This window comes from Pinus tabuliformis, chromosome X (assembly GCF_031772625.1).
Source record: "Pinus tabuliformis cultivar Carrire ecotype Pingquan chromosome X, CPIR1, whole genome shotgun sequence".
NCBI lineage: Eukaryota > Viridiplantae > Streptophyta > Pinopsida > Pinales > Pinaceae > Pinus > Pinus tabuliformis.
Window position 1 is genome coordinate 857,701,384 of NC_142308.1, and position 27,042 is coordinate 857,728,425.

At 40.5% G+C, this 27,042-nt stretch overlaps 2 pseudogenes; both read left to right on the top strand.

Moving 5' to 3' along the window:
- LOC149142416 (uncharacterized) overlaps positions 1-21,779 on the top strand; it is a 43,272-nt pseudogene extending 21,493 nt beyond the window's left edge.
- A 266-nt stretch (positions 21,780-22,045) lies between these two features.
- Positions 22,046-23,702, top strand: LOC149142417 (SUPPRESSOR OF ABI3-5-like; annotated as a pseudogene).
- Positions 23,703-27,042: the final 3,340 nt, after the last annotated feature.

Consider the following 27,042-nt stretch of genomic DNA (forward strand, 5'->3'; position numbering starts at 1 on the left):
CCAATCGAGCTTTGTATTTCTCCACCTTTCTTTCTTCATTTGTCTTCTTCTTGAACACCCATTTGCTGCCAATGGGTTTCCTTCTAGCCGGCAACTCCACCAGATCCCAAGCCTCATTTTTGTGCAAAGATGCCATTTCATCGACCATGGCCTCTTTCCAGAGTTTTCCATCCTCTGAATCCACTGCTTCCTTCACAGTTCTGGGATCATTATCAGTAACAGACAAAGCAAAATTTGAACTGAAAGCAGATGGACTATACCTTTCTGGCTGCCTTCTTTCTCGAACTGATCTTCTCACAGCCAGAGTTTGTGGCTCTTCATCTTCTGATTCCTCCTCTACTGCAGAGTCTAATTCTTCCTCCTTTGGCTCAAACTCTATCTTCTCAGGTTCCTTTGGTTGGACTTCATGTTGAATAACATCTTTTACCTCTCTGAACAACACATCTCGGCTGTACACAACCTTCCGTGTGACTGGGTTCCAAAGCTTATAACCCTTTAAACCATCCTTATACCCAATAATGATGCACTTTTCAGATTTACTATCCAACTTGGTTCGTTTCTCCTTTGGAACATGTACATATGCATCACATCCAAATACCCTTAGATGTGAAAGAGAGGGTTTCTTACCAGTCCATACTTCTTATGGAGTCTTATCCTCCAACGCTGATGAAGGTGATTTGTTGATCAGGTAACATGCAGTATCCACCGCCTCTGCCCAGAATTTCTGTCCTAACCCAACACCACTGAGCATGCTTCTTGCCCTTTCCATCAACGTCTTGTTCATTCTTTCTGTGACTCCATTTTGCTGAGGTGTATATGGAGTAGTCTTCTACCATGCTATACCACACTTCTTACAAAATTCTTCAAATTCCTTGCTGCAAAATTCTCCACCATTATCTGTTCTCAACACCTTTATCTTCTTCTCTGTCTGATTTTCCACCAGAGCCTTAAATTCTTTAAACCTGTCAAAGACTTCAGATTTCTTCTTAAGAAAATATATCCATGTATTCCTTGAGAAGTCATCTATGAATGATACATAGTACACAGACTTACCCAGTGATGGAACCTTCACAGGTCCAAACACATCACTGTGCACAAGCTCTAAATCTGTTTCGTCCTCTTACCACTAGAGGGGAAACTCACCCGATTCTGCTTCCCATATACACAATTTTCACAGAAATCAAAATCCAGAGAGCTATTATTCATACCTTCTACAATACCTTTACCATGAAGTATTCGAAGGCCCTTCTCTCCAGTATGTCCAAGCCTTTGATGCCACAACATGGTCTTCTCTCCAGAGACTACTAGATTCTCTACTCCATTTTCAGGAACCATAGAACTATTGCACCCATCAACAACAGTGCTACCTTGCAGCTTGTACAGAGTTCCAATCCGAACTCCCCGCATTAATATCAGTGCTCCTCGAACCATCTTGCAGGTATCTTTCTCGAACAACGTCTTTACACCTGCATCATCCAACTTGCTTACAGAAATCAGATTTCTGGCCAATGCAGGAATATGTAGAACACCCGAAAGTGTTCTAACCCTTCCACCTTGCAACTTCAACTTTACTTTTCCCGACCAATGATTCTAGCCTTCCTATCATCTCCTAAGAAGACATCACCACCATTGTATTTCTCATACTCGCAGAACCACTCTCTATGGGGAGTGAAGTGAAAGGATGCACCTGAGTCAATCAACCATGCCTCATGATCTACATGTGTACTTGAAGAAGCTAGGTACACATCCCCACCTTCATCTGAGGTGGTTTTCGCCTCTGCAGAAGGAGCATCATCAGATCCCTTTCCTTTATCAGGAGCTTTAGATTTACAATCCCTTCTAAAGTGCCCTTCCTTTCCGCATTTCCAGCACACCACCTTTGTAGGCTTTCCTGGAGATTTAGATCTCCCACTCAATGACTTAATTTTGTTTCTGTTCTGGGACCGTCCTCGTACAGATAAGGCATCACCATTCTGATTGTCCATATTTTTCCGTCTCATCTCCTCCGTCAGCAAGGCTGAGACTATTTCATCAAACTGCAAAGCAGTTGCATTGCTACCTATTGCAATAACCAGACTATCCCACGAATCTGGTAGAGAACACAATAGACTGATGCACTTATCTTCATCTGAAATTTTAATATCAACAGATAATAACTGACTTACCACAGTATTAAACGCATTTAGATGCTCTGTCACCGAGTCTCCATCTTTCATCCTCAGGTTATACAGCTTTTTCCGCAGGAACAGTTTATTCACCAGAGACTTAGATTGGTACAAATTCCCTAACTTGACCCACAAAGCCTTTGCCGTAGCTTCCCTGATACATTCAGCAATACTGAATCCGAGACACACAATCGTATTGTGCTCTTTGCCTTCCAATCCAACTTCTTCCATTCTTCATCGGTCACTCCCGATGGTTTAGTACCCGGATCTACTGTGATCCACTGATCTTTATCCACCAACAGATCCTCCATCTTGAGTTTCCACAACTCAAAATTCTGACCATTGAACTTCTCAATCTCTATCTTTCCACTGCTCGCCATCTTCTTTCACCACGAGAATCGATCTCGCAGATCTCCCACTGAACAGGGTCTACCACAGGCCCGAGCGAAACCCCTCAGCAACAAAGGCGTCCAGGGAAAATTTTAAGAACCCCCCCTAAATTTATAAATATAATAAATGGGCGAATCTCCATGGTATATAGGAAAAATGGAAGGCGATTTTATCAATAGTATAATATGTATATATAATTTTTTGGCGAATCTCTCACCAGGCATGGCGAATATTTTACTCAATTATAAAATCTTGGCGAGTCTTTCACTAAATAATAAAACTTTATAAAGTCCTAGTGAATCTTAGCATAGGCTACATGCTGGTTTAATTCCCCCATTTAAATAGGCTACATTCCAGGTGAATACCATGGGTCAATACCATGTGCCATTCTGGTGAATACCATGGGTCAATACCATGTGCTGTTTTTATTTTTATTAGAATATTTTACTCAATTATAAAATCTTGTAAGATCTTGGTGAGTCTTTCACTAAATAATAAAACTTTGTAAAGTCCTAGTGAATCTTAGCATAGGCTACATGCTGGTTTAATTCCCCCATTTAAATAGGCTACATTCCAGGTGAATACCATGGGTCAATACCATGTGCCATTTTGGTGAATACCATGGGTCAATACCATGTGCCATTTTGGTGAATACCATGGGTCAATACCATGTGCCATTTTTATTTTTATTAATTCTAATATTAGGGTTAATAATAGTTTTTTGCATGGTATTAATAACAATCTAGTCCATGGTATTTGTCCCATAGTATTTTGGCCTTAGGTTTCACCTAAATATAACCCATTTTTTGAGTGTTCGTAAATATAAGGTGACTTATGGAGTAAATATAAAAAAATGTTTTATTTGTTTACCATAACTCTCGTTTATTTATATTTTTATTAATTTACCATACCTCTCTTAGAAATATGGTATTTGGCCCATAGGATTCACTTAAATAAAACCTCTTTCTTGAGCCTTCATAAATAGAACGAGGGTTATGGACTAAATATAAAAAGAGGTTTTATTTATTTACGATACGTCTAGTTTATTTATATTTTTATTTATTTACCATACCTTTTGAGTAAGTATAAAAAGACATTTTATTTATTTACCATACGTCCACTTTACTTATATTTTTATTTGTTTACACCCTTACATGTATATAAGGTGACTTATGGAGTAAATATAAAAAATGTTTTATTTATTTACCATACCTCTCATTTATTTATATTTTTATTAATTTACCGTACCTCTTTTATAAATATGGTATTTGGCCCATAGGATTCACTTAAATAAAACCTATTCTTGAAAATGGGCGAATGGATTCACTTAAATAAAACCTATTCTTGAAAATGGGCGAATGGAAGGTTGTAAGTCCTAATTTCAAGGGCTAAATTTACCTTTTTTACCCTCTCCCTTAAAATAAGGTGGGCTATTTGAGGTGATTTGTAAAAATGTACTATGATACAAAATATTCGCCCACTAAAAATTTAAAACCCCTTAATTTCGCCAAAGGGCGAACATTCGCCCCTAAAATTATCCTTGAAGGCGTCCCCTTGAAGCCAAAACAACTCTGATACCAAATGTAGGTTTTAACCCTGTACAGAAATTACCTGCATACGAATTCTTAAACAAAGAAAATAAACAATGCGAGAGCATAACCCATAAAACACATATGCACAGAGATTTTTTCCTGGATCCCAAAATCGGGACTACCAGCTTGATTTTTCATTGTGTTCCTTTCAATGTTACAATACATATTTATACATGCCGAAGCATCCAATACCATGGACCGAAAACCATCGCGTCCAAAAAACATGTGCGAAAATCATGCACAAAACCATAGGTGGGTCCGCCCAACCTAACATATGGTCCAAAACCAAAATTTTCCAGGGCGCTGCCCTGAACCCCATAAAGTGGGGTTACGGGTGCCCTTCAAACCCCCTATTAACTACATGGAAAGAATATAACGCAACCCAACACTCATTAGGAAGTTAGTCAAATTTTTGAATTTTTGTTGCAGCTTTGCTCTGCTCAAATTCGAGCTTACTTTTGTTGACAGTTTCATGTAATCCTATTATTATTTTGATAATAAAGATGAGATCCTTTTTGAGCTAGCACTGAGTTACCTCAGAGGGCTAAAGCTCTTGGGTTAGGGCCCAATCCAAGCAGCCAAGCTCCTCTTGTTTGTATTTCTATGCTTTGTTTTGGTTTATGAATTAGTCGCTGTTTGGTGAATTTCTTTCTTGGTTAAGAATAGGTTGCTTTTGGTGATTTAGAAGGTTGTTTCCATTTGAGTTTTCCATAGCAGGTTGAACAGTGATAGAAAGAAGATATAAAAGGCAATCAACAGAGCCTTGGCCTCCTTTCCTCCCTTTGGGACCATGAACTGAGGCCAAGACCCTCTTGCTGCCACAAAAACACAGATTTGCCTTCTCCATAGGATTTCTAGTGTTGCAGTTTGTTAGAAGGTTAATGCTTTGCTTTAGATCTCTTTCACCATGCTCATTTCTGTCTTGCAATAAGTTTCCTTCCATGCTTTCTCTCATTATAGCATTTTTCAGCATTTCTTTCCATAGCTCATAATTTTGAGTAGCTCAATGCAAAATTATGTTTTTTTGATGTACTTAGTTTCCTTGCTTGCTTGATCTCCTTGTTTGATTTTCAAGTCCTTTTGTAGAAAATATCTTCTCACAGCAAGTCAGCCTACCATCCATCACATTCTCTCCCTGATCTATGCCCTACAGGTCGACCAAAGTTCACCTCAAATATGCCTTAGTTTTCTGCGTTTTTCCATAGGATTTCTTCCTCTCTCCCGACCATCTTTTCCTCTCCTAGCAATCCTTGGTGACCCCTAGGTGACTTAACACATCATCCCAACCTTCAGATACCCTTTCCACCCACTTTCACACCTTCAAAACCTCCAAAAATTCTCTCGGCATCCTCCTGTAGACCTCCTGTAGATCCCCTGCAGCCTCTTGTAGATTTTCCTGTAGGCTTCTTTTTGAAGTCCGATTGCGGGAAAAGCCTCCAGAAGGCCATGATCTGGATTTAAACAGGAACACAACAAATTACAGAGATAACCATATACGCAAAGATGCAGCGGAAATAATACTTCATTTCATTAATGGAAAATACTGAAATATGCTTACAACCAGAAATGGAAATAAACCAGCTAGGGCGATGGTAGCTTATCTCTGAGAAGAGATGTGATGGCTACATGCCTTTGAACTGTCTTACAATGAGGCTCGAAGGCCTATTTATTATTGAGAAACAGTGGAAAATCACTTAACATTCCAAAACCTAACCCTAGAAGATGAAACGCCAAACTATGGGCCCCGTTTGGGGTAAGTTGGTACATCAACTTCCCGGGGTCGTAACTTTGGCATACGATCTCCGTTTGACGCATACAATAGCTCGTTAGAAAGATCTATCCGAGCACTATCATTGTTGGAATGGGAAACATGGTCCATTCCATGGACCCATGTTGCCCCCGGATTCCCCAAAAAACGTCGTTTAGGACCTCAAAATGGCTCCGGAAGTTCAGGACCCGAAAAACTGCTAAAAATAGTAAGTTGTGCTACAATTAAGGAAACTGAAAATGCTGAGAAGAACAATGGTGGGGGTCCAGGTGGACTTGGCAGGTGGCCACCAATATCCACCTGGATCATTCCTCCCCCCTTAGGAAGCAATGGTCCCCATTGCGTTGAGCTCCTCCATGAGATGAGGAAACTTTTGCTGAACTTGTTCCCTGGTGAGCCACTTGCCCTGCTGAAGGAGTTGGCCTACTTTGACAACTCGATACAGTTGGATATTCTGTTGGCGAGTGTTCTTGATCTGTGTGTCCATGATCCGATCAGCTGCAGCTTGTTCCATGCAATCTGGATTTAATTCTGTGGGTTTGAGCTGTTCTGCAATGTCGGATGTGTCTAGTAATGGTGGAAAGTATGGCCGAAGGCGGTCCACATTGAACACTGGGTGTAGGCCAAGGAATGGGGGAATGCTGAGCTCAAATGCATTGTCTCCCATAGCCTTAGTAATGGTGTAAGGACCATATCGGAGTGGTCTCAATTTCCGATAGGCTCCAGTAAGGCGTTCCTTTTGCAAATGCAACCAGACTTTGTCGCCCACCTGAAACTTGTGTGGCACCCGATGTTGATCATGTCGCTGCTTGTACTTTGCATTTGAATTCTCAAGAATGTCATGGACCTGCTGGCGAATGTGTTGGATGCGCTCAACGAAGCTGGTGGCCTTATCTGTTTCGGACTGGACATGAGCTGAATTTATGTGAGTAGCTGCAAGTGGCATGGCCACATCAATGGGGCATAGTGGCTGGAATCCCAAACCCACCTGAAAAGGGCTATGGCCAGTGGAGCTGTGAAGAGCTCGGTTGTAGCTGTGCTGAACATAGGGGAGGCTCTCGTCCCATGTGCGTGGATGCTTTGAGTTATACATGCACAGAATGTGCACAATCATCCTATTGACAACCTCTGTCTGGCCATCAGTTTGAGGATGGAAGGCTGTGGACTTCGTGAGTTTGGTGTCCAGCATTGACCAGAGACTGGACCAAAATGTGCTGAGAAACCGACTGTCCCGATCTGAGATGATAGACTGTGGGATCCCAAAGTGCACCCACACTCGTTCAAAGAAGAGTTTAGCAGTGGCTTCTGCTATGATATTCTTCTTGCAGGCCACCATAATGGCCATCTTCGAGAACCTGTTGACGACCACAAAAACACAGTCATTTCCATGCTTAGTGGAAGGAAGGCCTGACATGTAATCCATGGAGATGGATTCCCAAGGTCGACTAGGGGTAGGCAACGGGGTATAGAGGCCGTGCTTCTTAATGGTCGGTTTGGCAATGGCACAGGCAGTACATGATCTGATGTACTTCCCAACATCCTGTCGAAGATTCGGCCAATAGAAATAATTTTGCAGAATTGCCACTGTTTTCTCGACCCCGAAATGCCCAGCAGCCCGACTGTAGTGGGCTTCCCAAATCATATTGGCACGCTCGCTTGAAGGAACACAAAGGTGACCGAGGTGGCATAATAGGGCATCCTGAAGGTGAAAATTCTGAACATGCCGACCCTCCAAGAGTGTCTGGTATGTGTGGCCGAATTCTGGGTCGCTTTTGTAGAGAAGTGGCCAATCAGAAGTCTCGTGCCCACAAGAGTTGAGCACGGTGGTTAACGCCATGATCGGTGGTCGACTGAGGCAATCTGCAACATTATTGGTGCTGCCCTTCTTATACTTGATATTCAAGTGGAACTGTTGCATGTATGTAGACCACTTCTGATGGCGATCATTCTGCAATTTCCCTTGGGTCTGTATGAACTGCAGGGGTCGGTGGTCTGTGTGGATGACCGTTTCCTTCCCCAAAATGTAATGCTTCCATTGTCGGCAGGCCTGTACAATGGAATACATCTCTTTATCATAAGTGGGGTACTTCCGGACTGTGTCTGAAAGTGTTTCACTGTGATATGCCACTGGATGTCCATGTTGAGTAAGGACTGCCCCAATAGCATAGTCAGAGGCATCTGTCTCGACCTCAAATGGTTGTTGTAAATCTGGTAACGCGAGCACTGGTGCCGTGCAGAGGCGATCCTTCAACTCCATGAATGCCTTCTGTTGAGATTCAGACCAAAAGAATTTTGCTTTCGCCCCTCCCTTGGTGACTTGACTCAAGGGCCAAGAAATATGAGAAAACCCCAACACAAACCTGCGGTAGAAGTTGGCAAGACCTAGAAAGCTGCGGAGCTCTGTTAGAGTGGTTGGAGAGGGCCAATCCCGAATGACTTGGATCTTGGCTGGATCGACATGCACCCCCTGTTCATCAATGATGTATCCCAGATACTGAACCTGGGTCATGCCAAAAGTGCATTTCTCCAAATTGGCACATAGCTTGTGTTGTCGCAGTGTTTGGAGAACCTGTCGGATGTGGTGGAGGTGCTCTTCCCAACTCTGGCTGAAGATCAGGATGTCATCCAAGTATACTACTACAAAGGAGTTGGTGAATGGCCGCAAGATGTCATCCATTAGCCTCATGAAGGTTGCAGGAGCATTCGTCAATCCGAAAGGCATAACCAACCATTCAAAGAGGCCCTCCTTGGATTTGAAGGCAGTCTTCCACACATCAGAGGGTTCGATGGGTACCTGGTGATATCCTGACTTCAGATCGATCTTGTTGAAATATTTCGCCCCCTTTAGTTGGTCTAGGAGGTCATCAATCTACGGGATCGGGTACCTATTACGGACAGTGATCTTGTTCAGCGCCCGATAGTCAATATAGAGTCTCCACGTCCCATCCTTCTTCTGTACCAACACGATCGGGCTCCCACAGGGCGATGAACTTGGACGGATGTGACCTTTCTGCAGGAGCTCCTGAATCTTCCTCTTGATTTCATCGTTCTCCAGAATGGAGCGCCGATAAATTGGTCCATTGGGTAGCGGCGCACCTGGGGTCAGATCGATGGAGTGCTTGACTTGACAGTGCAGAGGAACCCCTGCCGGGAGGTGAAGATGTCCTCGTACTCCTCCACAACCTTGTCCATCTGTAGTTGTCGTGCAGAGGGACCCTGTCTGGCGGCTGCGGCCACTGTCTTCTTCTTTCCTTGAGGGCGTATCATCAGGAAAACAAATTTCCTGGTTTTGGAAATGATCTTACTGCATTGTTTTGCAGTAATCAAAGAGATGGCGGTAGGTGGTGCTACCTCTAGTATCCTGTACAACTTATTTCCCAATGTAATAATAACAGCACGGGGCCTTGATTCATACACAGCATGTCGCTTCCACAAGTATGGTTGTCCTAGTAATACATCACAAACTTCAAGGGGAGCAATGTCACACAATACCTCATCCGTGAAGGGCTTGATGTTGTATGGAAGACGACACTGCTGGCTCACGCGAAGATCTCGTCCTTGGTGAAGCCACCCAATGGTGTATGGTTGTGGATGTGCTGTGGTCGGTAAGCCCAACCGCTTCACGACCTCTGCCGAAATGAGGTTCTTTTGACTCCCGCTATCAACAATGAACTGTATCGGGGAGCCCTTTACCCACATCTGGGAGTGGAAGAGACGCTCCTCCTCCTCTGGATCTTCGGGTTCATTTTTCTGGATCTTTGCGGTAGCAACAGTGGCGCTGGGATCCGCATCAATGATCTGCTTCCCTTTTTCATTCCCCTTCTCGGGTTCTGACTCAGAGTCGGAACATGCATCTGATTCTGAAACCTTTAGCTCAGCCACCAGTGACTGCTTGGCCCGACACTCACTTGTGTTGTGAGTGGAGCTCTTATGGAACTCGCACCATTTTCCAGTGTCCTTTCTCGGCTTCGCGGCGCTGTTCTTTGCTTGCAGCTTTGGCTGGTTGTCTTGGGCTGTCCCGCCTTGGCTTTGTCCTTTGTTATGTGGTTTAGGGGCACCTTTCCCCTGCTTTAGATTCGCAGATCCAAAGTCTCGCTTCTTTTGTTTAAACTTCTGCTCGACCTTGACGGCATATCGGTATGCGGCACCGAGCGAGGAGATGTTTAGGAATTGTATTTCTTCCTGGATGTACTTGTGCAGGCAGCCACGGTATTTGAGTATCAAATGTTGCTCCGAATCTTTGATACCCAACTTTGTGCGAAGGGTATGGAAAATATTGGTGAACTCCGGCACATCTTGGTCCCTTCCCTGCCGCAGCGTGGTCCACTTTATGTATTCATCCTCATAGCTTCCAACAGGGTAGTACTGCTCCTTGATGGCATCCCGGAACGAATCCCAGGTGGGTGCGGCTGAAAATAGTGAGCCAGTACTTTCATCCTTCTGCTCGCAGTAGGTTTCCCACCAGTCCTTGACGTGGGGGGCTGCTTTGAGAAGAGCAAAAACAATCTTTTCCCGACTCGAAAATTCATGAACAGAAAAATAACCCTCTAGCAGATTTAACCATTTATCTACGGCATCTGCGTCTATCTGACCCTCGAATATGGGGATTTCAAAATTAACTTGTACCTTAAAGGGTGTGGCATTTCCAGAGTAGCTGCTGGAAGCCGATGCGTTGCTTCTGGGTAGCCGTTGAAGGATCTGGGCAAAGCTGTCCATCATCGCGTTCCGTTGTCGCTCGAGGGCTTCTTCGAGCAAGATTTTGATGGGATCTCCTGCCCCCTCGTCTTTCTTCTCATCCGCCATGGGAGGCCGTCGGGATTTGCGAGGCTGGTCTTGCAAAGGTTCAACCAGTTCAAGCCCTAACTCCTTATATCCCGACCTTGTTGGGGACATGCAAAGAAAAACAGAGAAAAAGCAGACCGCTCTGATACCACTGATCTGGATTTAAACAGGAACACAACAAATTACAGAGATAACCATATACACAAAGATGCAGCGGAAATAATACTTCATTTCATTAATGGAAAATACTGAAATATGCTTACAACCAGAAATGGAAATAAACCAGCTAGGGCGATGGTAGCTTATCTCTGAGAAGAGATGTGATGGCTACATGCCTCTGAACTGTCTTACAATGAGGCTCGAAGGCCTATTTATTATTGAGAAATAGTGGAAAAACCCTTAACATTCCAAAACCTAACCCTAGAAGATGAAACGCCAAACTATGGGCCCCGTTTGGGGTAAGTTGGTACATCAACTTCCCATGGTCGTAACTTTGGCATACGATCTCCGTTTGACGCATACAATAGCTCGTTAGAAAGATCTATCCGAGAAATATCATTGTTGGAACAGGCAACATCGGTCCACTCCTTGGACCCATGTTGCCCCCGGATTCCCCAAAAAACGTCGTTTAGGGCCTCAAAACGGCTCCGGAAGTTCAGGACCCGAAAAACTGCTAAAAATAGTAAGTTGTACTACAATTAAGGAAACTGAAAATGCTGAGAAGAACAATGGTGGGGGTCCAGGTGGAATTGGCAAGTGGCCACCAATATCCACCTGGATCAGGCCACCCGAGACCTCCTAGGACCCATCCACACCATCCTACATCTTCTCAAGTCCCAAAACTGCCCTCCATTGCCACCTAATCACTGCCACATTCACAATCAAATAAATTACATGCATGACAATTTCACATAAAAATACATAAAAATCCAAAAAGATGTTTTTTGCTCATTTACTTCTAGAAATAGCTTGAGTAGATGTTGTTTAATTCCTGAGTATGTAATGGCATTCATTTTCATGGTTTTTCATCTCTCTTTCTGCAAAAGTAGGATTAGTTGGTTAAGTAGGGTTTGCTAGGTTTACTTTACATTTCAGTCTTCTTTTCCTTTCTGCAAGTAGAGTAGCCTCTGTAGAGTAAGCTTTCCTTTCTTTCATCACATATAGAGCTTCTTCTGGAATCCATAGAAGTTTGCTTGAGCTCCTATTGATCTTGCATCAGCTGACTAAGTGACAGCCTGCAGTAAGAACTAGTACTTGTGCATACAACACCGTCGTTTCCAAGTTTGTTACGAACTACCGAGTTGATAAAAGTAAAGTAGGAAGCCCAGGAGTTGCAGCATTATTGCTGCAATATTGGTGCTCACCAATATACCTTCTTAAACACTTCCCATCACTGATATCCCTCAAATTCATCATTTTCCCACAAACCCTACCCTATTGCTACAATTTGACACTTTTCTAGGTTAGGCCTATCTTTTTCCCTTTGGACCCCTTCTCCTCACTAAATCCTTCAAATTACACTTTCCCTACTTCCTAACATCCCTCCCTACTTTCCAAAATTTTCTCAAGAATTTAGAAGCCCCTCATCCCCTTCATTTCCCTTCATTTCTACAAATCCCCTATTCCACACATTGGGATAGGTTTTATTAAAATGATGTTTTTGAGCAAGAAAATATGAATTTGACAAAAGTGAGAGAGGTTTTTGTCCATCATAGACCCAATAAGAAAAACCTCCTTCAGTTTTTACACAAATCTCATGGTTTGGGAGAAATGTCCAAACAATAATTTTCCATAGGAGAGTTGCTGCAGTTCTGGAGTGACCTTGGGAAAATACATTTTTCTCCTAGATGGAATGTCCAAAATACTTTTTTGATGAGTCAAATAATAACTATACAAACATATATTTCCAATGAGCTATCATGCACACAATTTGGAGTTGAGGAAGACCTCCAAACGTTGATTGTAACAACACTCTTCATTTTGACAGCCTCATTCTGCACATTTTGACCAGTCTTGGGAGATTGCACTTTTCACAGGGTGCATGAGCTCAAAATTGAAAAATTCAAAAAATTTTGGAAACAAGAGAGGACAAGCTTTCCAACAAGCTATCCCACGCCTAATTTGGAGATCGATAAGGCAATCAAAAGTCATCTTGAAGTGGCACTGCGCGTTCAATCCAGAGTGTTGCGCATAGAAACTGAGCGCTGCATGTAGGCCATTTTTGGCAGTGTAAAAAACAAGTGTGCTGCGCATTTAGAAGGGCATTGCATGCTTGTAGCAGGTGTTATTCATTGAGCCAGTAAGGGCCAAAAAGCCTCTAGCTACCTAAAAACATCAAAAATCACCCTCTCTTCCATCAAGCAAGTAAGTTTCCTCAATGTACTTCATCATTGGTTTGCAATTTAAGTTTTTAAAGGTAATTTACAATGGCAAAAGTGAAACCCTAGATTCTTCCTTAATTATACCCAAGAAACCCTAACCCCCATCATTTCTCCCATCACCTATCACTAAAGCCCTGAACCCCTCCCCTCATTTTCATGATTCATACCCTCCCATTCATTTCCTAGCCCACCAAATACCTCACAAGGTCATCTCCCATTCCCTTATTCCTAATCACTCTTGCTCACTCCCTTCATCCCTTTCTAGGAGTGCACAACCTCAAAATTTGCAAACATGGATAGAGAAGATAGAGACTATGAGGAGGAGGAAAACACTGGCAGTGACAGTTCAACAGATAGACCTAGGCATCAGAGAAAACCACACAAGGGAGGCAGAATTATCAGGGAAGAGCCATCAAACCTCAGAGAGTTGCAGGCATCTCATTTGGTTGTCACTTGTTTCAGGCATCTAGGGTGCTATGAGTTTTGTGAGTAGGTGGAGAGAGTTCAATACCATCTTGAGCTCACCAGGATTTTTGTGGCCAATCTTTGTGACAACAAAGTGACTCTTGCTGGGGTAACATTTACAATTTCACCCTCCATTATTGCGGATCCAACCAGGATTCCAAATGTAGGGGAGAAGTGGCACAAGGCATAGGACCTAGATGAACACTATTATGAGCCTTACATAAAACTCAGGTACGGGAATGAAGCAAAAAGGCTTTTTCCTTTCAGGTTCCTTGAAGACAAGTATGCCCCCATGATGAAAATCATCATGAAATATTTCACTTGTGAGGGCAGATTTTCCCACACTGTACACCTATCACATCAAGCTTCTCATGCATTTTACTAGGGTGAGGATGTTAAACGTCCCTTATTTCTTGTTCAGGAATATTGAGAAGATGGCCCACTTTGTATAGAAAAAGCCATACCCTCAGCAGATGAGTAGTCTTTATCATTATTCCCTGATCAAGATGATTGTGCTTCATTGACACAGTAGGTACAGGTGCAGCAGCTGCATAAAGGGAAAGAAAAGATGCAAGTGGAAGTTCTTGATGATGAGGAAGAAAGAGACTTTTATTTGACAAAGCATGATGAGTTAGAGCAGCATTATATTCATCATGGCATGGAGACAATTGACTTGGAGGCTCAGGATGAAGCAATAATAAAGGACATCATCATACAAGAAAACAAGGCTCAAGTCCAAGCATTCATGGAAAATTTGGAGAGAGCCAAGTATGTCATCACATATCTGGAACAAGAGAACAAGGAGCTGCGTGATAAGCAGGTCCTCATGGAGTTGGAACTTCTCAAGATAAAAGGACGAAGTGACAAGGGTAAGCCATCAATACAAGAGGAAGAGGCACCGGTCACTTTGACTCCAATTGAGAAGGAAACTGAGGGTGATAGAGAGATTTGGCTTGAAAGAGTCAATTTTCACTTATAAAAGTTGATGCAAAAGGCCAATAGGGACAACCAGATCATTAGGCACATGGCCTACCACTACAGAACCTGGAACAAAATTTGCAATATAAGGGTCAAACAGATGAAAGCAAGGTTAAGACGGGCTCTAAAAGGAAAAAAAGAGGAGGATAGGCTTAGGTTGCTTGTTGAAGCTTCCTTGGCTCATTAGGATACTTGATGATGGTGCTGCTCACTAATTTTGGTCAAGTTTGGAGGATTTTTTGTCATTTGCAAATTTTGAAAATTTTAAACACAGAAAATTTGGCTCAACACGCAGCACCATTGGCACTTTGCTTTTCCTAGGGAAACCCAATGGACAAATGGCTTGCATTTTTGGATTCAGAGTGACGAGTACATGAAAACTATGCATTTGATAAGTTTTTGGGGCAGAACTGGTGCACCAAAAAGTCAAAAAACACCCCAAAAATGACCTTTTTGCCACTTTTTGGACACACATAAGCAGTGTTGGGAGAATCAACGTTTGAGGGGTCAAATGAGCTTCAAATGAAGAAATTCCAGGTGTTTTGGAAAGTAGACTTGAATATATTTCCAATGAGATATCATGAGATCAATTTGGATGTCGGGAAGGCCTCCAAAAGGGACCTGAAAGTGGTGCTATGCGTTGGACCAATGGCACTGCGCGTAGGACAAATTTTGCACAGGATGACCATTTTATTGTGTTTTGACAGTGTGCGTGAACTTTTTCTCATGGAGGATGTTTTATGTAAATGATGACTTGGCTTGTAAATATGATGGATAATTAGTAGTAGAGGGTAGATTCATTAGATTAAAAGTCATTTTGAGCACAAATGAATCAATTTCCTCACTTTTAGAGGCAAGTTGTTAGGATGCCTAGATTCCAGTTTCTTGTTCAGTGTTGGTTAGATTAGCTCCTCATATTAGGGATTCAACCCCTGAGGATAGGAGGAGGTTGAAACAATGTCTATATCTTCTTCTTCTTTCTCATTGTAAAGGGTTGGACTCAGCTGGATGCTTATGCCTTGATTGTACATCATTTTGTAGCAGTTTAGCAGGAGATTAATAAAAATTGCAGCTATTTCTTTGGGATCCATGTGGTATGAAGTTTAGTTTACTTTCTTTTCTTGTGATCATATGTTAGAATGTTTTTTGTACTTCATTAATCATTTCATTTATTCTAAGTGAATGTTTTCAAGTTGATAGGAAGAATTCGTAACATCACTGCTCTGCTTTGGGGAAATATTCACCATTATATGTTTTCTACAGTTTAGGAAGGATCCATGGTAATCACATGCTCTTCCTAACTTCTCACCAGTCTTAAAACACCTCACCCATCAAACCCTAGAGTGCTAAGCCTTATACCTACCTTCCCCGATTGAACACCCTACAATTTTGACCTAATTTCCTAGCCCTAACTGTCCGGCTCCCCCTGATCCAGCAAAACCCCTTCAAAATCAAATCAAACCTTGTGCTACTATACCTATCCTAATATCCTTTTCCCGATCCAGTCATCTTGGCTAACATCCTTACGGAGAGAGCCCTCTCCTCGCCTAGTAGGCTAGCTACTTAGCTAAGCGTGGTTTGTGGTTACCCTGGCATTGCCTTCCTTTAGCCTGAGGTTCAATCTAGGTGATAACACGTCTTCTTTGTGTTTAATACATATTTTGGCCGATGAAGTTCCAACGGAAAATATGATCTATGTGTAAGGAGAATTTTGGTCCAACCATGAACCCATGTCTAGTCCGGAAACCTCATGCCTATACTCGATTTTTCTTCTTTGGTGTTCTCCATCTTACCCAACTAGTAGAAACAAAGAAGGGGAAAAATCTAAATGAGAAAACCAAAATCAGAGGTCCCTATATGCTTCTCTGAAGGAACAAACTCTTTTTCTCTCAATAAGTCGGGATCCCTCTTACGCCCACAAATAAATAAGTGCCAATGCACAGTTCTCTTTAAATAAATAAATAAAGGTGAAAGAAGAGAAAGTCTTCCTGCGCAGAGAGGTGAAGAAAGCAACTCCACCGAGGTGTCGTCCAGGATCGTTAGCTGTGGAGAAATGTTAGGGTACTATCTAGGCTAGTTGGTAGCAAAGCAACACCAGAGATGAAAACTTATACTCTGAAAATCTTAAGCTCGCGAGCTACACTACCCTTTCCAACTCGAAACATTGTGATTATGCTGAATATTATGTTGTGTTCGATTGAGAAGTTATATACTGGACCATGACTATTTGTGGGGTAAGTGGGAAGGCTAAGGTGATCTTCATGATGAATCAATACTCCCTTAAGAACCAAGGCGCTACACGGAAGGATTTAAGAAAAATAGAGAAGATAGATTCTACCAGTGTGTTGCCAAGTGTTGTAGTGGCTGCAACACCCTCAAAAATTTCAACCTACACTCAAGTTTTGGAGCCTACTGTGGATCCTGCGATATGTCATCCCTTAGTCACTTATTGTTAAGCTGATTATTTCAAGCTCCCTTCTCCGATCTCAAGAGGCGTTCATGCTCTTATTTTTATATAACAAGTGTCATATTCGAGCATGGGAGTTATCGCTTGTTAGGCAAAGGGAATTTTTGGTTTGCTTGAAGGGGAAATCCTTGTGAAAATGAGTTGTTCTCATCACATAGACATGTTTCACACTCATTTCTAAATTTTCACGCAATATTACACAAGTGTCGTCATTATCCTCACAAAGTATATTGTCGGAGTCGCACTTATTGTAAGTTGCCACAAATGTTGTTGCATTAAGTGAAGTATGTTTTCATATGTTCTAGATGATCTATGTTGTATCACTAAGTGTCAAAGTGTGTGGTCACAGTCAAGTTCTATCACTGTTCACAATGGTTCCACTGATCCAACACTTAGCCAAATTCAAGAGGATTCCTAGAAAACTAGCCTTATCCAACCTTCCTAAACTACACTTCGCATCTACAACCCTCAAGCTTTTTCCTTTCCTGTTGGAACTAATACGTAGAAAGCCCAACATCCCTTGGCATCCAAAACTACGTAGAGGCTACCTCTAGTGACCTTCCCTCCACTACAGATCAATGAACTCAATAATTACGCAGATTTTCCCCTAGGCCTCTCTGCTACCCAATCCCCATTTCCTTTGAAAGCTGCGCAGATTTATCCTCCAGGTCCTCACCATGTAGTAGCCACTGCCTGCTTGAATTATGAAATTATGAACCTCAGCAGGCACTGCGCAAATCTTTCCTTCAATGGGCAATGTGAAGTCTTATCCCTTAATCTAGCCCAATCACTAAGCCTTCTCCCCTTGACATTATACCATTTTCGGCTCAGTCAATGGATTATCATGCAACATCTTAGACTATGGGTTTATTAGACTGATTCGCCTTGTCATTAGTGGATTACAAGTACAATAATTCTACCAGGTTATCACGAGATGATTAAGAAGGAGATTAAGAAGGAGGACCTGCTAAATGATACTCAAGGAATTGAGGAGAAAAGATAATCACTAGATAAGAAGACCAAGGAACCCTGAGGTATGATAGAAGATCATAGATTAGGACCGCATGAAAACTCCATTTGATTCATAACCCTTTCTAGGGTAGGTACAAAAAACAAAGCGCATCTCATAAAGTTAAAAAACACCTCCTAGTGTAGTATGAATGACGACTTATCATTGTCATATCATTATGTCTTCAATGACATGTATGGTTGCAAACACTGAAATTCATTTCATGTGTTTTCGCTAAGTGTTTCATTCCCTTTTATATGTTGGGTTAACTGTCATATTTTGGCATGTGTGACTGATATGTAGTGTTGGGATAATTTTCTGGTGGTTTTTAAGGTTGGAATTTGTGTATATGAGTTTTCCTAGTCATGTAAACACCTATCACACTCATACACAAAGTCTTCAGCGTTGTTGCACAAGTGTCATCACGATCGTCCTAAATCCTATCTCAAGTGTTATACTTGTTGCTTCTTGTCATTAGACGGTCACATAGAGGGTAATGCTTTGTTTTTTCCCCTGGTGGTCTATGTTGTCATGTCGTCAAAATAAGCTATGTACGCGATCAAATTTCAAGTTCATCACAACTCTATCTTCCTCTCGCACTTGGCCATTTTTTCGAAAATCTTCCCGACTGGGAAACTCAGCTGCACCGGACCTTGAAATAACTGCGCACTCCATAGTTTCAACCCTTAGATTGTGACCTTGCTTCCTGGAACTGCGGAGTGCGTAGTCACTATTTTCCAGGGAAGTTGTACTGCGCAGTTCCAGAGCTCAGCAACTTTCCTTGACCCCTAGAATTGCACAACAATTCCTCTTAGTTTGACTTGAACTTCGAACTTTGCACCGTTAGTCCTCAAGATTTTCTTCTTTCCTGTTGGAACCTCACAATGCATAAAGAAAAAAACCTCCCTTGGGCTCCAAAACTACGGAGAGGTGTCTCCCAGTGTCCTCCTAGCTGGAGCTCACTATCGTCAAGAACTTTGCAGATTTGTCCTCCAGGCCTAGATCTATAGATCTGTCTCCCATGGTCTCGTCCTGCATCAGCCGATGTCTGCCTGAACTACACAATCCTCACTCCCAATGGCCACTATGTAATTTTTCTCCCCAGTGGGGACTGTGATCAAAAGTTCCTTAGTCAAGCTTAAGTTGCACTCTGCACAGTCTCAGTGATCAAGCCCTCTCTCTGTCACTTGGAACTACACAATGCACAATTACTAGGACCTCTCTCCCAGCCTGTCACTTGTCCCAGGCTCAGTTCATGGATGGTAATGCATCATATTGACTAGGGATTTTTGGATTGATGTCATCCCATCATGAGTGAATTGCAGGGACATGTACACTATCAAGTCATGGTGAGATGATGAAGAAGGAGAAGGAGGGAAGCATGCATAGAGACTCACTTGTAGCTAAACGAATGAGTGAACCTGTAAAGGGCAAGAAAATGGATAGAAGTTTGCAACCACCTCCCAAGGCTGAAAATCATTGAAGGCCCCGCATCATCAAGTTATGCGGAGGAGAAGAGAAAGCATACCCAAGAACACATCTATCACTCAGCAACAATAGTGACTTGACATTGCCACACCATCAATTCAGTCCATGTTAACAACGTCATGTCATGTCATGTCACGAGCAGTCATATTCCACATCATATTGTGGGCCACGTATATTGTAAATCAAATGTATTGTATAGTGAAAGTCCATCAGACACATAAGAATATGGAGAGTCATGTAAGTTGAAAAAGTCATAAGAAGTTGAACAATCATGAGGCTAGTCAAAGGGTCACAAGGGGAAGCATCACCCTTGGTTATATATACCCCCTCATTGTATGAGCAAAGGAATTTTCACCTTTGCTCCTCTCTCAAGGCATTAGAGAAATCAACTAGTTCTTTGAGGAGCAAGGAGTGGCTCCAATGTCCCACTACTCGGGCTAGTGATGTACAATGTAGATATGTGTCTTGGAAATTTTTCTTAATAACACATGCCTTTTAAGGTAATCACGTTATTCATGCATGACTTATGAATGTTTGTAATACTATTCTGTGGCCGTTTGTGTTTCATGTTTGCTTTCACATGTACTAAGATAATTGAACTATTTTGGTTATTTTAGTGCTTATCTTGTTGGTAATGTGTTGTAATGGTTGTTATTACTATCTCATCCTTATGGACTATTTCTTGGGATACTTGACAGACCTTTCCTCGCTCATCGGTTATAATGATTGTCACATCCGCTGTGGACTATTCCGTTGGATGTTAGGCGGATCTTCCTTTGATCATTGATTGTAATGATTGTCACATCTGCTGTGGACTATTTTTTTGGATGTTAGACATGTCCTTCTAGTTCATGTGTGTCTCTTCTTGGGTGGTACTATTACCTCTCACTTAGAGGCTCACTCCCCCCCCCCTAAAGTAAGAGAACCTAGACACAGTTGCGTTGCACACTCACTAGGTACACTCACCTTGTTGTTCGAAGACACCATTGCATCACTCTCCCGTGCTGATAGTAAGAGCCAAGGTAGATCTTTGAGGATTTTGAAATCAGGCCTTTATACTGGATGCAAATCCTACACCAAATGTTGTGAGGTCTAATTGGGACTTCATATCAGGGAGATCCCCTTGGTTGACAGATTTCTAGCAACGTCAACAGGTCCCTCACTTAACACAAGTTAACCACTTTATTTATTACTATGTCTCGTTTACAACTAATTGTGGTACCTTTTTATAATGCAGGTCAACCACTTACAATTATTACTAATGTAGATAACTGCTTACTGAATTTATTGACTCAAATAACTAACTATGACTTTGATGAGGCCCCTTGGTCTTATTACATAACTAAAGGGGTTACAGTGAGACCCTAAGAACAAATGTTAAAGGTTATGATACAAGAAACCCATCCATTGAACCTTCTGAAGGAGGCGCAGTTTCCAAGTCTAGGTTTGTCTAGGATGAAGCATATAGGTTTTACTATGATGGTCATACTGATATGCATTTATTTTGTCTCATATTACCCTTCTTTTGCTAGGTTTTTTTCATGATTTCATGCCCTTATAATGCTATATATTATCATTGATCACTAGTTGTGTAGTATGCCACATGCTTATTGTGGATGAGACTTGTGATGCCAAACACTAGTCCTCTATTCCATATCTTAATTGTTTGGACAACCATGTAAGGCTCTATTATGATGATAAAAATGTTACGGTATTCCTATGACCAAGAGACACAACAATATGTGCCTTATGTGGATCAAGCTAGTGACACGAATAAGGCATCAAGTAAGTCTACCAAGGGGGCAATTAATCATCAAAATGTCGTCATTTAAGCTCCGGATACAACAACCACTACTAATAATGAAGGTTCAGACAAAAACCCCTCTTTACCAGATGATGCTCAGGCTGTTGTAGTTGCTACATAGGAAACTGAAAAAATGATAAGGAAAAATTAAAAGAAATTAAGCTGTCCTCTAAAGGCAATATATTGGCTAGTAAGATAAAATCAACATTGTCTTGACAATGTGGAAGCATGTAATCATGAAGGGTAGGATGCTCAGATTTTCATAGATGATGAATCCTCTCCAAAAACTTACCTACCTCATCAGATAAGAAGCATAATAATACTAATATTGCAAATATGTCCTAGATGATGATTTCTCTCCAACAACATCGCCTACCTCTTCATATGAGAAGAGAACAATAATATTAATAATGCAAATATGTCTGGTAAAGGTGTAAGTGATCCAAAATTTAAGTCTAACACGGTAAATGTCAAAGAATCTAATCATTAGGGGATTTTTGAGGTCTAAAATGGGCATCCTAAGGAAATAATCAAATAATAGTGGAAATAATAAAATAAGATTAGATGACATCATCAAATTTTAGAGGGAAAAAAGAAAAACTATTTTTTCAACTCGTATTTTCAACTTATCTCTGAATCGGTTTACTCAAATTTCAAGAAAAAATACTCGTTGGATGCATAATTTGATTCCTCATCCAAGGAGTACCCATATTGCATATTTTTTTTGGTCCCTTCTACACAAAAACTGAGAAGTACATGAAAAACGTGATTGCAATCATGTTTTTTCATGTATTCTCATTTTTCGTGTAGTAGGGTCCATTGAAAGTATGCAACATGGGTACTATTTGGATGAGGAATTAAATTTTGCATCAAACGAGTACTCCGGCTAAAATTTTGAGTAAAACCTTAGGGAGATAAGTTGAAAATACGAGTTGAAAAAGTAGTTTTATTATTTTATTATTTATTTTTTTTTACTTTTTTACTCCAAAAATGGTGAATCATCCCCCATGGTTGACATCATCATCTTGAATCATATTGGCTCTTATAAAGTTTTTTTTGGTTGTACATTTTTCTTAGGAGGCCCATTTTAGACCTCAAAAGTCCCCTAATGTAGGGATTGTCATCTCTAGGACATGGAATTAGAAATCCATTTGCTGGTAATTATACTCCATCTGATAGTGTAGTAAAATCAAATCATGTGCCTGTTAATAATAGTGTCGATGGTATAGTAAGGTATGTGATTAGAGAATCAACAAGAGGAGTGGTGAGAACAAATGTAAAATTTTTAGGATCTACTAGAGCAGTAGGATTCTGATCTTCAATGGTTGGAACAAGTGTGGTTCCTGAGGCTAATACAGTTTCAACTCCATTCAAGATAGATGCATCTACATTAGGCTCTTATAGACCAATGGCTGGAACAAAACAAAGGTTTTTTGTGACTCCTCAATCATGTTATAGAAATAAAGAAGCGAAAAGTAATAGTCCTTATGGACCATCATCTGCTACAGACAATCTATTAGACTTAGAGCCTGCAGAGAAAAGTAAGATTTAATTGCTTGCATTTTGATATTTTATCAGTGTTTCTTAGCGTTAGTTTTTATTTTAGAAATTAGTTTTTCTTGATTTATTATACAAGGACTAAAAGACTTTGTTCATGCTATCTTATTGTATTTGTGCATCTATCTCATTAGAAATGCAATATACATTTCTGTCATTGTATCATCCATTGAGAGTTAGTTTTGCTTTAGCATATATAAATGTGCTTGCATATTTACTAAAATGTTATATTACCATAGTTTCACTTTTAATGCACTATAAATGCAATTTATAGTTTTATCATTATATCAGTCATTGCGAGTTAGTTTTGGTTGTTGCATAGAAATGTGACTATAAGATATGGCTTCTGCAATTTTCCACACTGAGAAATTCCATTATTTTCACATCTCAAAAATAGATTAAAAGGCTCTGACGTGTCCTTTCCTCTAGGTATTAGCATATTGATGTCTGCGTCAATGCTGCCAGGAGGTGAAGCTAAAAGTTATGAGGTCATTACCACTGATAAAGTTATTGATGGAAGTAATGTGGGGAATCACATGTTGAGAAACATGGGATGGAAAGAAGCCTTGGTATGTGATACTGATTTTTGAGTGCACAACATGCATTAATCTATTTTTTAACCCTGGTTGGTTGTCTCCTAAATCTTGATCCTATAATGATATGGATTTGTTTAGGGACTTTGCATGGATGGCACTAAGATTGTAGATCCTGTGCAAACACACGTTACAAAATATAGGGTTGGTCTTGGTAGTCAGATATAATGAAAGGTTGATCCTCAGTTTGAGACTCATTCTGGAGACAATTATGGAGTGGTATATAGAAGAAATCTTTGACTAGATTTCATGAAATGGCTTAGTTGTAAATTGGCCGATGACTATATCATATTTTTTTTGCTTGTGGCAACTCATATTGTTACTTTCCAAATTATTTTATCCTCAAAAGGAAGTTCTCACCCAATTATACTTCCAATTCGGACCTAGGGATAAATAAAGTGACCAAGCTTGAGGCAGGTCTATTTTGGTTGCTTCTAGGTCTCACTCTGAGTAAGATGGTAGTTTTTCTAATTATTTTTTCTTGACAATCTTGGAGGAGTTATATGCATGGTGTGACTGTAGGGGCCTACATTCTCACTCTTTTTGTTGTGAGTGAAACCCTTGATGCTAACATGTCTCTAGGTGATACTTTTATTTATGGACTATGCAATTGGGCTATACCGATTTCCATTTCTTTAATTTTTTATTCCCTTCTTGTTTCATCTCATGCTTGTTTGGTGACTTTGGTCACATGGTTGAATTGTAAGTAAGGCATGCCACAATAATATATAAATCTAAAATATACATTGTTCTGTCACATGGTTATGCTATGGTGTTGGTTGGGCAGGTCAAATGAATTCATTCAAGGCATTACTTTGTGAGTTTTTGGGATTAAGTTAGAAGTTACAGGATTGGCTAGATGCTTGGGAACTCTCCTTTCCATTCTATATTTGAGACACATTAGTATGATGACTTGGGGATCCATTTTTGTAATTAAAGTACTTATTATTATGAAAGGATGCATAAATACCTCTTGTTTATGAATCTAAAGATGTCATCTTATTTGGATTCAACACGATAATAATGAGTCCAGTCAATGAATTGTGGTAATTTAACTAATCGATACTATATATCCTCTTTTGTTCCACAATGATCATTGAATCTCCTCTACAAGAACTTGGAATCTAAAAATCATGGCATGAAACACACATCGTCTGAGTGTTTTTTTCTTGATCTTCCCATGTACTTTTGCCACATGCTATGATAATCCATTCAACCTCTGAAATATTTCAGAAATTATTTACTTTAATTTCTAAATGGAAAAGATATATACTTCTCTCATGTTTCTAATGCATTTGGCTGCGATGGATTTATCAATTGGTCTCGATCTAAATTTTTTCCATATACCTTAAAACAAAGAAACTAGAGCAATCTCACTTTGAATTTTTCAACTTGAGTTATACAAGAATTTTTTTGTATTTATTGGATTGATAGTCTTATCATCTATCTATGCATAATTTTCTATAGTTAACACAATTCAATGATTCTTACAAGAAAAATTGATCTGAAACCTTACAGGATTGATTATTTGCGCAACTTTATAAACATTAACTAAGGCTGCATAAGTGTGAATGAAAGAGGGAAACTGATCATTAATATGCCATAAACATAAACATGAGAGCAAAAAATAACATAACAATAGAAATAAAATAAGCAAGCACAACATATTGTTGATGAAGGTCGTCCCTCCTAGACTATGTCTCCGGGTCCGCTTCCAAGTGGGCATTCGTTTTATTAGGAAATGATCCAAAGAGTTTCTTTACATGAGATTTCACCAAATTATTTGTGCATGCAGGAACTACTAGTTACTATAGAAAGAAATCCTTCTGTCTCAGCTTTCCAGTGCCTATCTCCATTCTCAATTTGGCTCAAGGATGGCCAAGATATACTCAAAAGAGCATCTACAGGCATAGAATAAAACTATGACCCCGAAGCTTCATTTCATCTCCTCTAGAACTAGTGTAATGGCTAACCCTTTTATAAGCCTTGGGCAGGTTCCAAGGTCAAACTTCCTGGGCTAAATATGGCTTGAAGTTGGTATTTTTTTTGGTTTGGTGAACTGACATAATACATGGTGCAATAATATTAATACACCAAGCGCACTAGGTTTAGTGCATATCCTTTAAACCTAACTTTGGCACATATGGTTAATACATGGAACATTTGGTGCATTTGGCTTTATTACAATGTTTAACATATCCCAAAAACTTAAGTGGTGTAAAAAATTCATACGAACTTTGGAATTTTGTTTAACCAAAGTCTTCGACCATTAATTAATTTGGCGATCTATATCATATTCAATCTCCATGGATGAACGAGTGGCTTCCCCGTGGCATGTGATCGGTCCTCGATACTTTCTCCCCAACGGTTAAGTGTTGATGTGCCATATCATTTTCATATATGCTGTTAACTTCGCCTTGTGGCAAACCAACCCCCGATGGTCCAACCTTTTCTGTCACATGTCCACCACCTGTGAACTAACCACAACTGTTTGTTGACTGGTCCTGCAATGATCCTCTGACAGTTCGATGGAAACCCTCATTGCACTAACATGTGGCATCAACCTAACAACACTCCGCTAACCATTGTTTACTAACATAGTTTAAACTTTGCATATGTAATATGACTCCGCCAACAATTAATGAGCCACCATACATTGTAAATGATATAGCTTGAAAACTATATATATATATATATATATATATATATATATATATATATATATATATGCGATTTATTCTATGGTTTATACCTTAGGTTGATACATTTGCACTTAAGGTTTGTTCCATAGTTCCTAACCATAAACATAAATGCGTCCACCTTCATATATGGTTTTTAAATAAGGTTTGATACCAAATTCAAATGTGCCATGAAAATTAATGCACCCATGACTTCTATTATGAACCAAACTCATAATCTCAATATTCAACCTGGAGATATGCACCGGAGATGAACCGTTTTCATGTGTCGAGCTGCGGAATCACCACATGGATAGAAAGGCCCCTTCGACACCTAAAATTTGACAGAAAATTTCTCCTTCATCTGGTGACAAAATGAGATACCGAAAATACTGTCGGATTCAGAATAACAGGCTCTATTGCTTGGCGTTCTTTTCGGGAAAAAAATGAAACCTTTGATCTTTGAGAAACTAGAGAATCCTGTTAGATCATTCCTCTCCACTAGAAGCTTTTGGACGACCAACAGTTTTGTTTTAAGAAAACATGAGGTGAGGGTACAACTACCTCACCCTTTCGATCTCCATCCACCTTACTTTGTATGGATTCATGCCTTTGGGTCTCACTTGACGATACTTGAAATATCTATGCATTGAAATGCAAACCTTCCTCTTACCTTCACCTTTCATCCTTACCTTGTTGATGTAAAGCCATACTTGATCACCAACCTCAAAGTGATGACCCTTCCGATGCTTATCATGGCGCATTTTGAACCTGTGAACTGTTTCATTCATTTGCGACAAATAAGAAAACCTCTAGCTGTGTTAGTATCTTGCCTATACCAACATGCCCTAAAACATAAGAAGAAAGTGTTCCCCTGATCACATTCATTCTTTCTCCCTACGGTATGCACAACTTGCCAAGATGG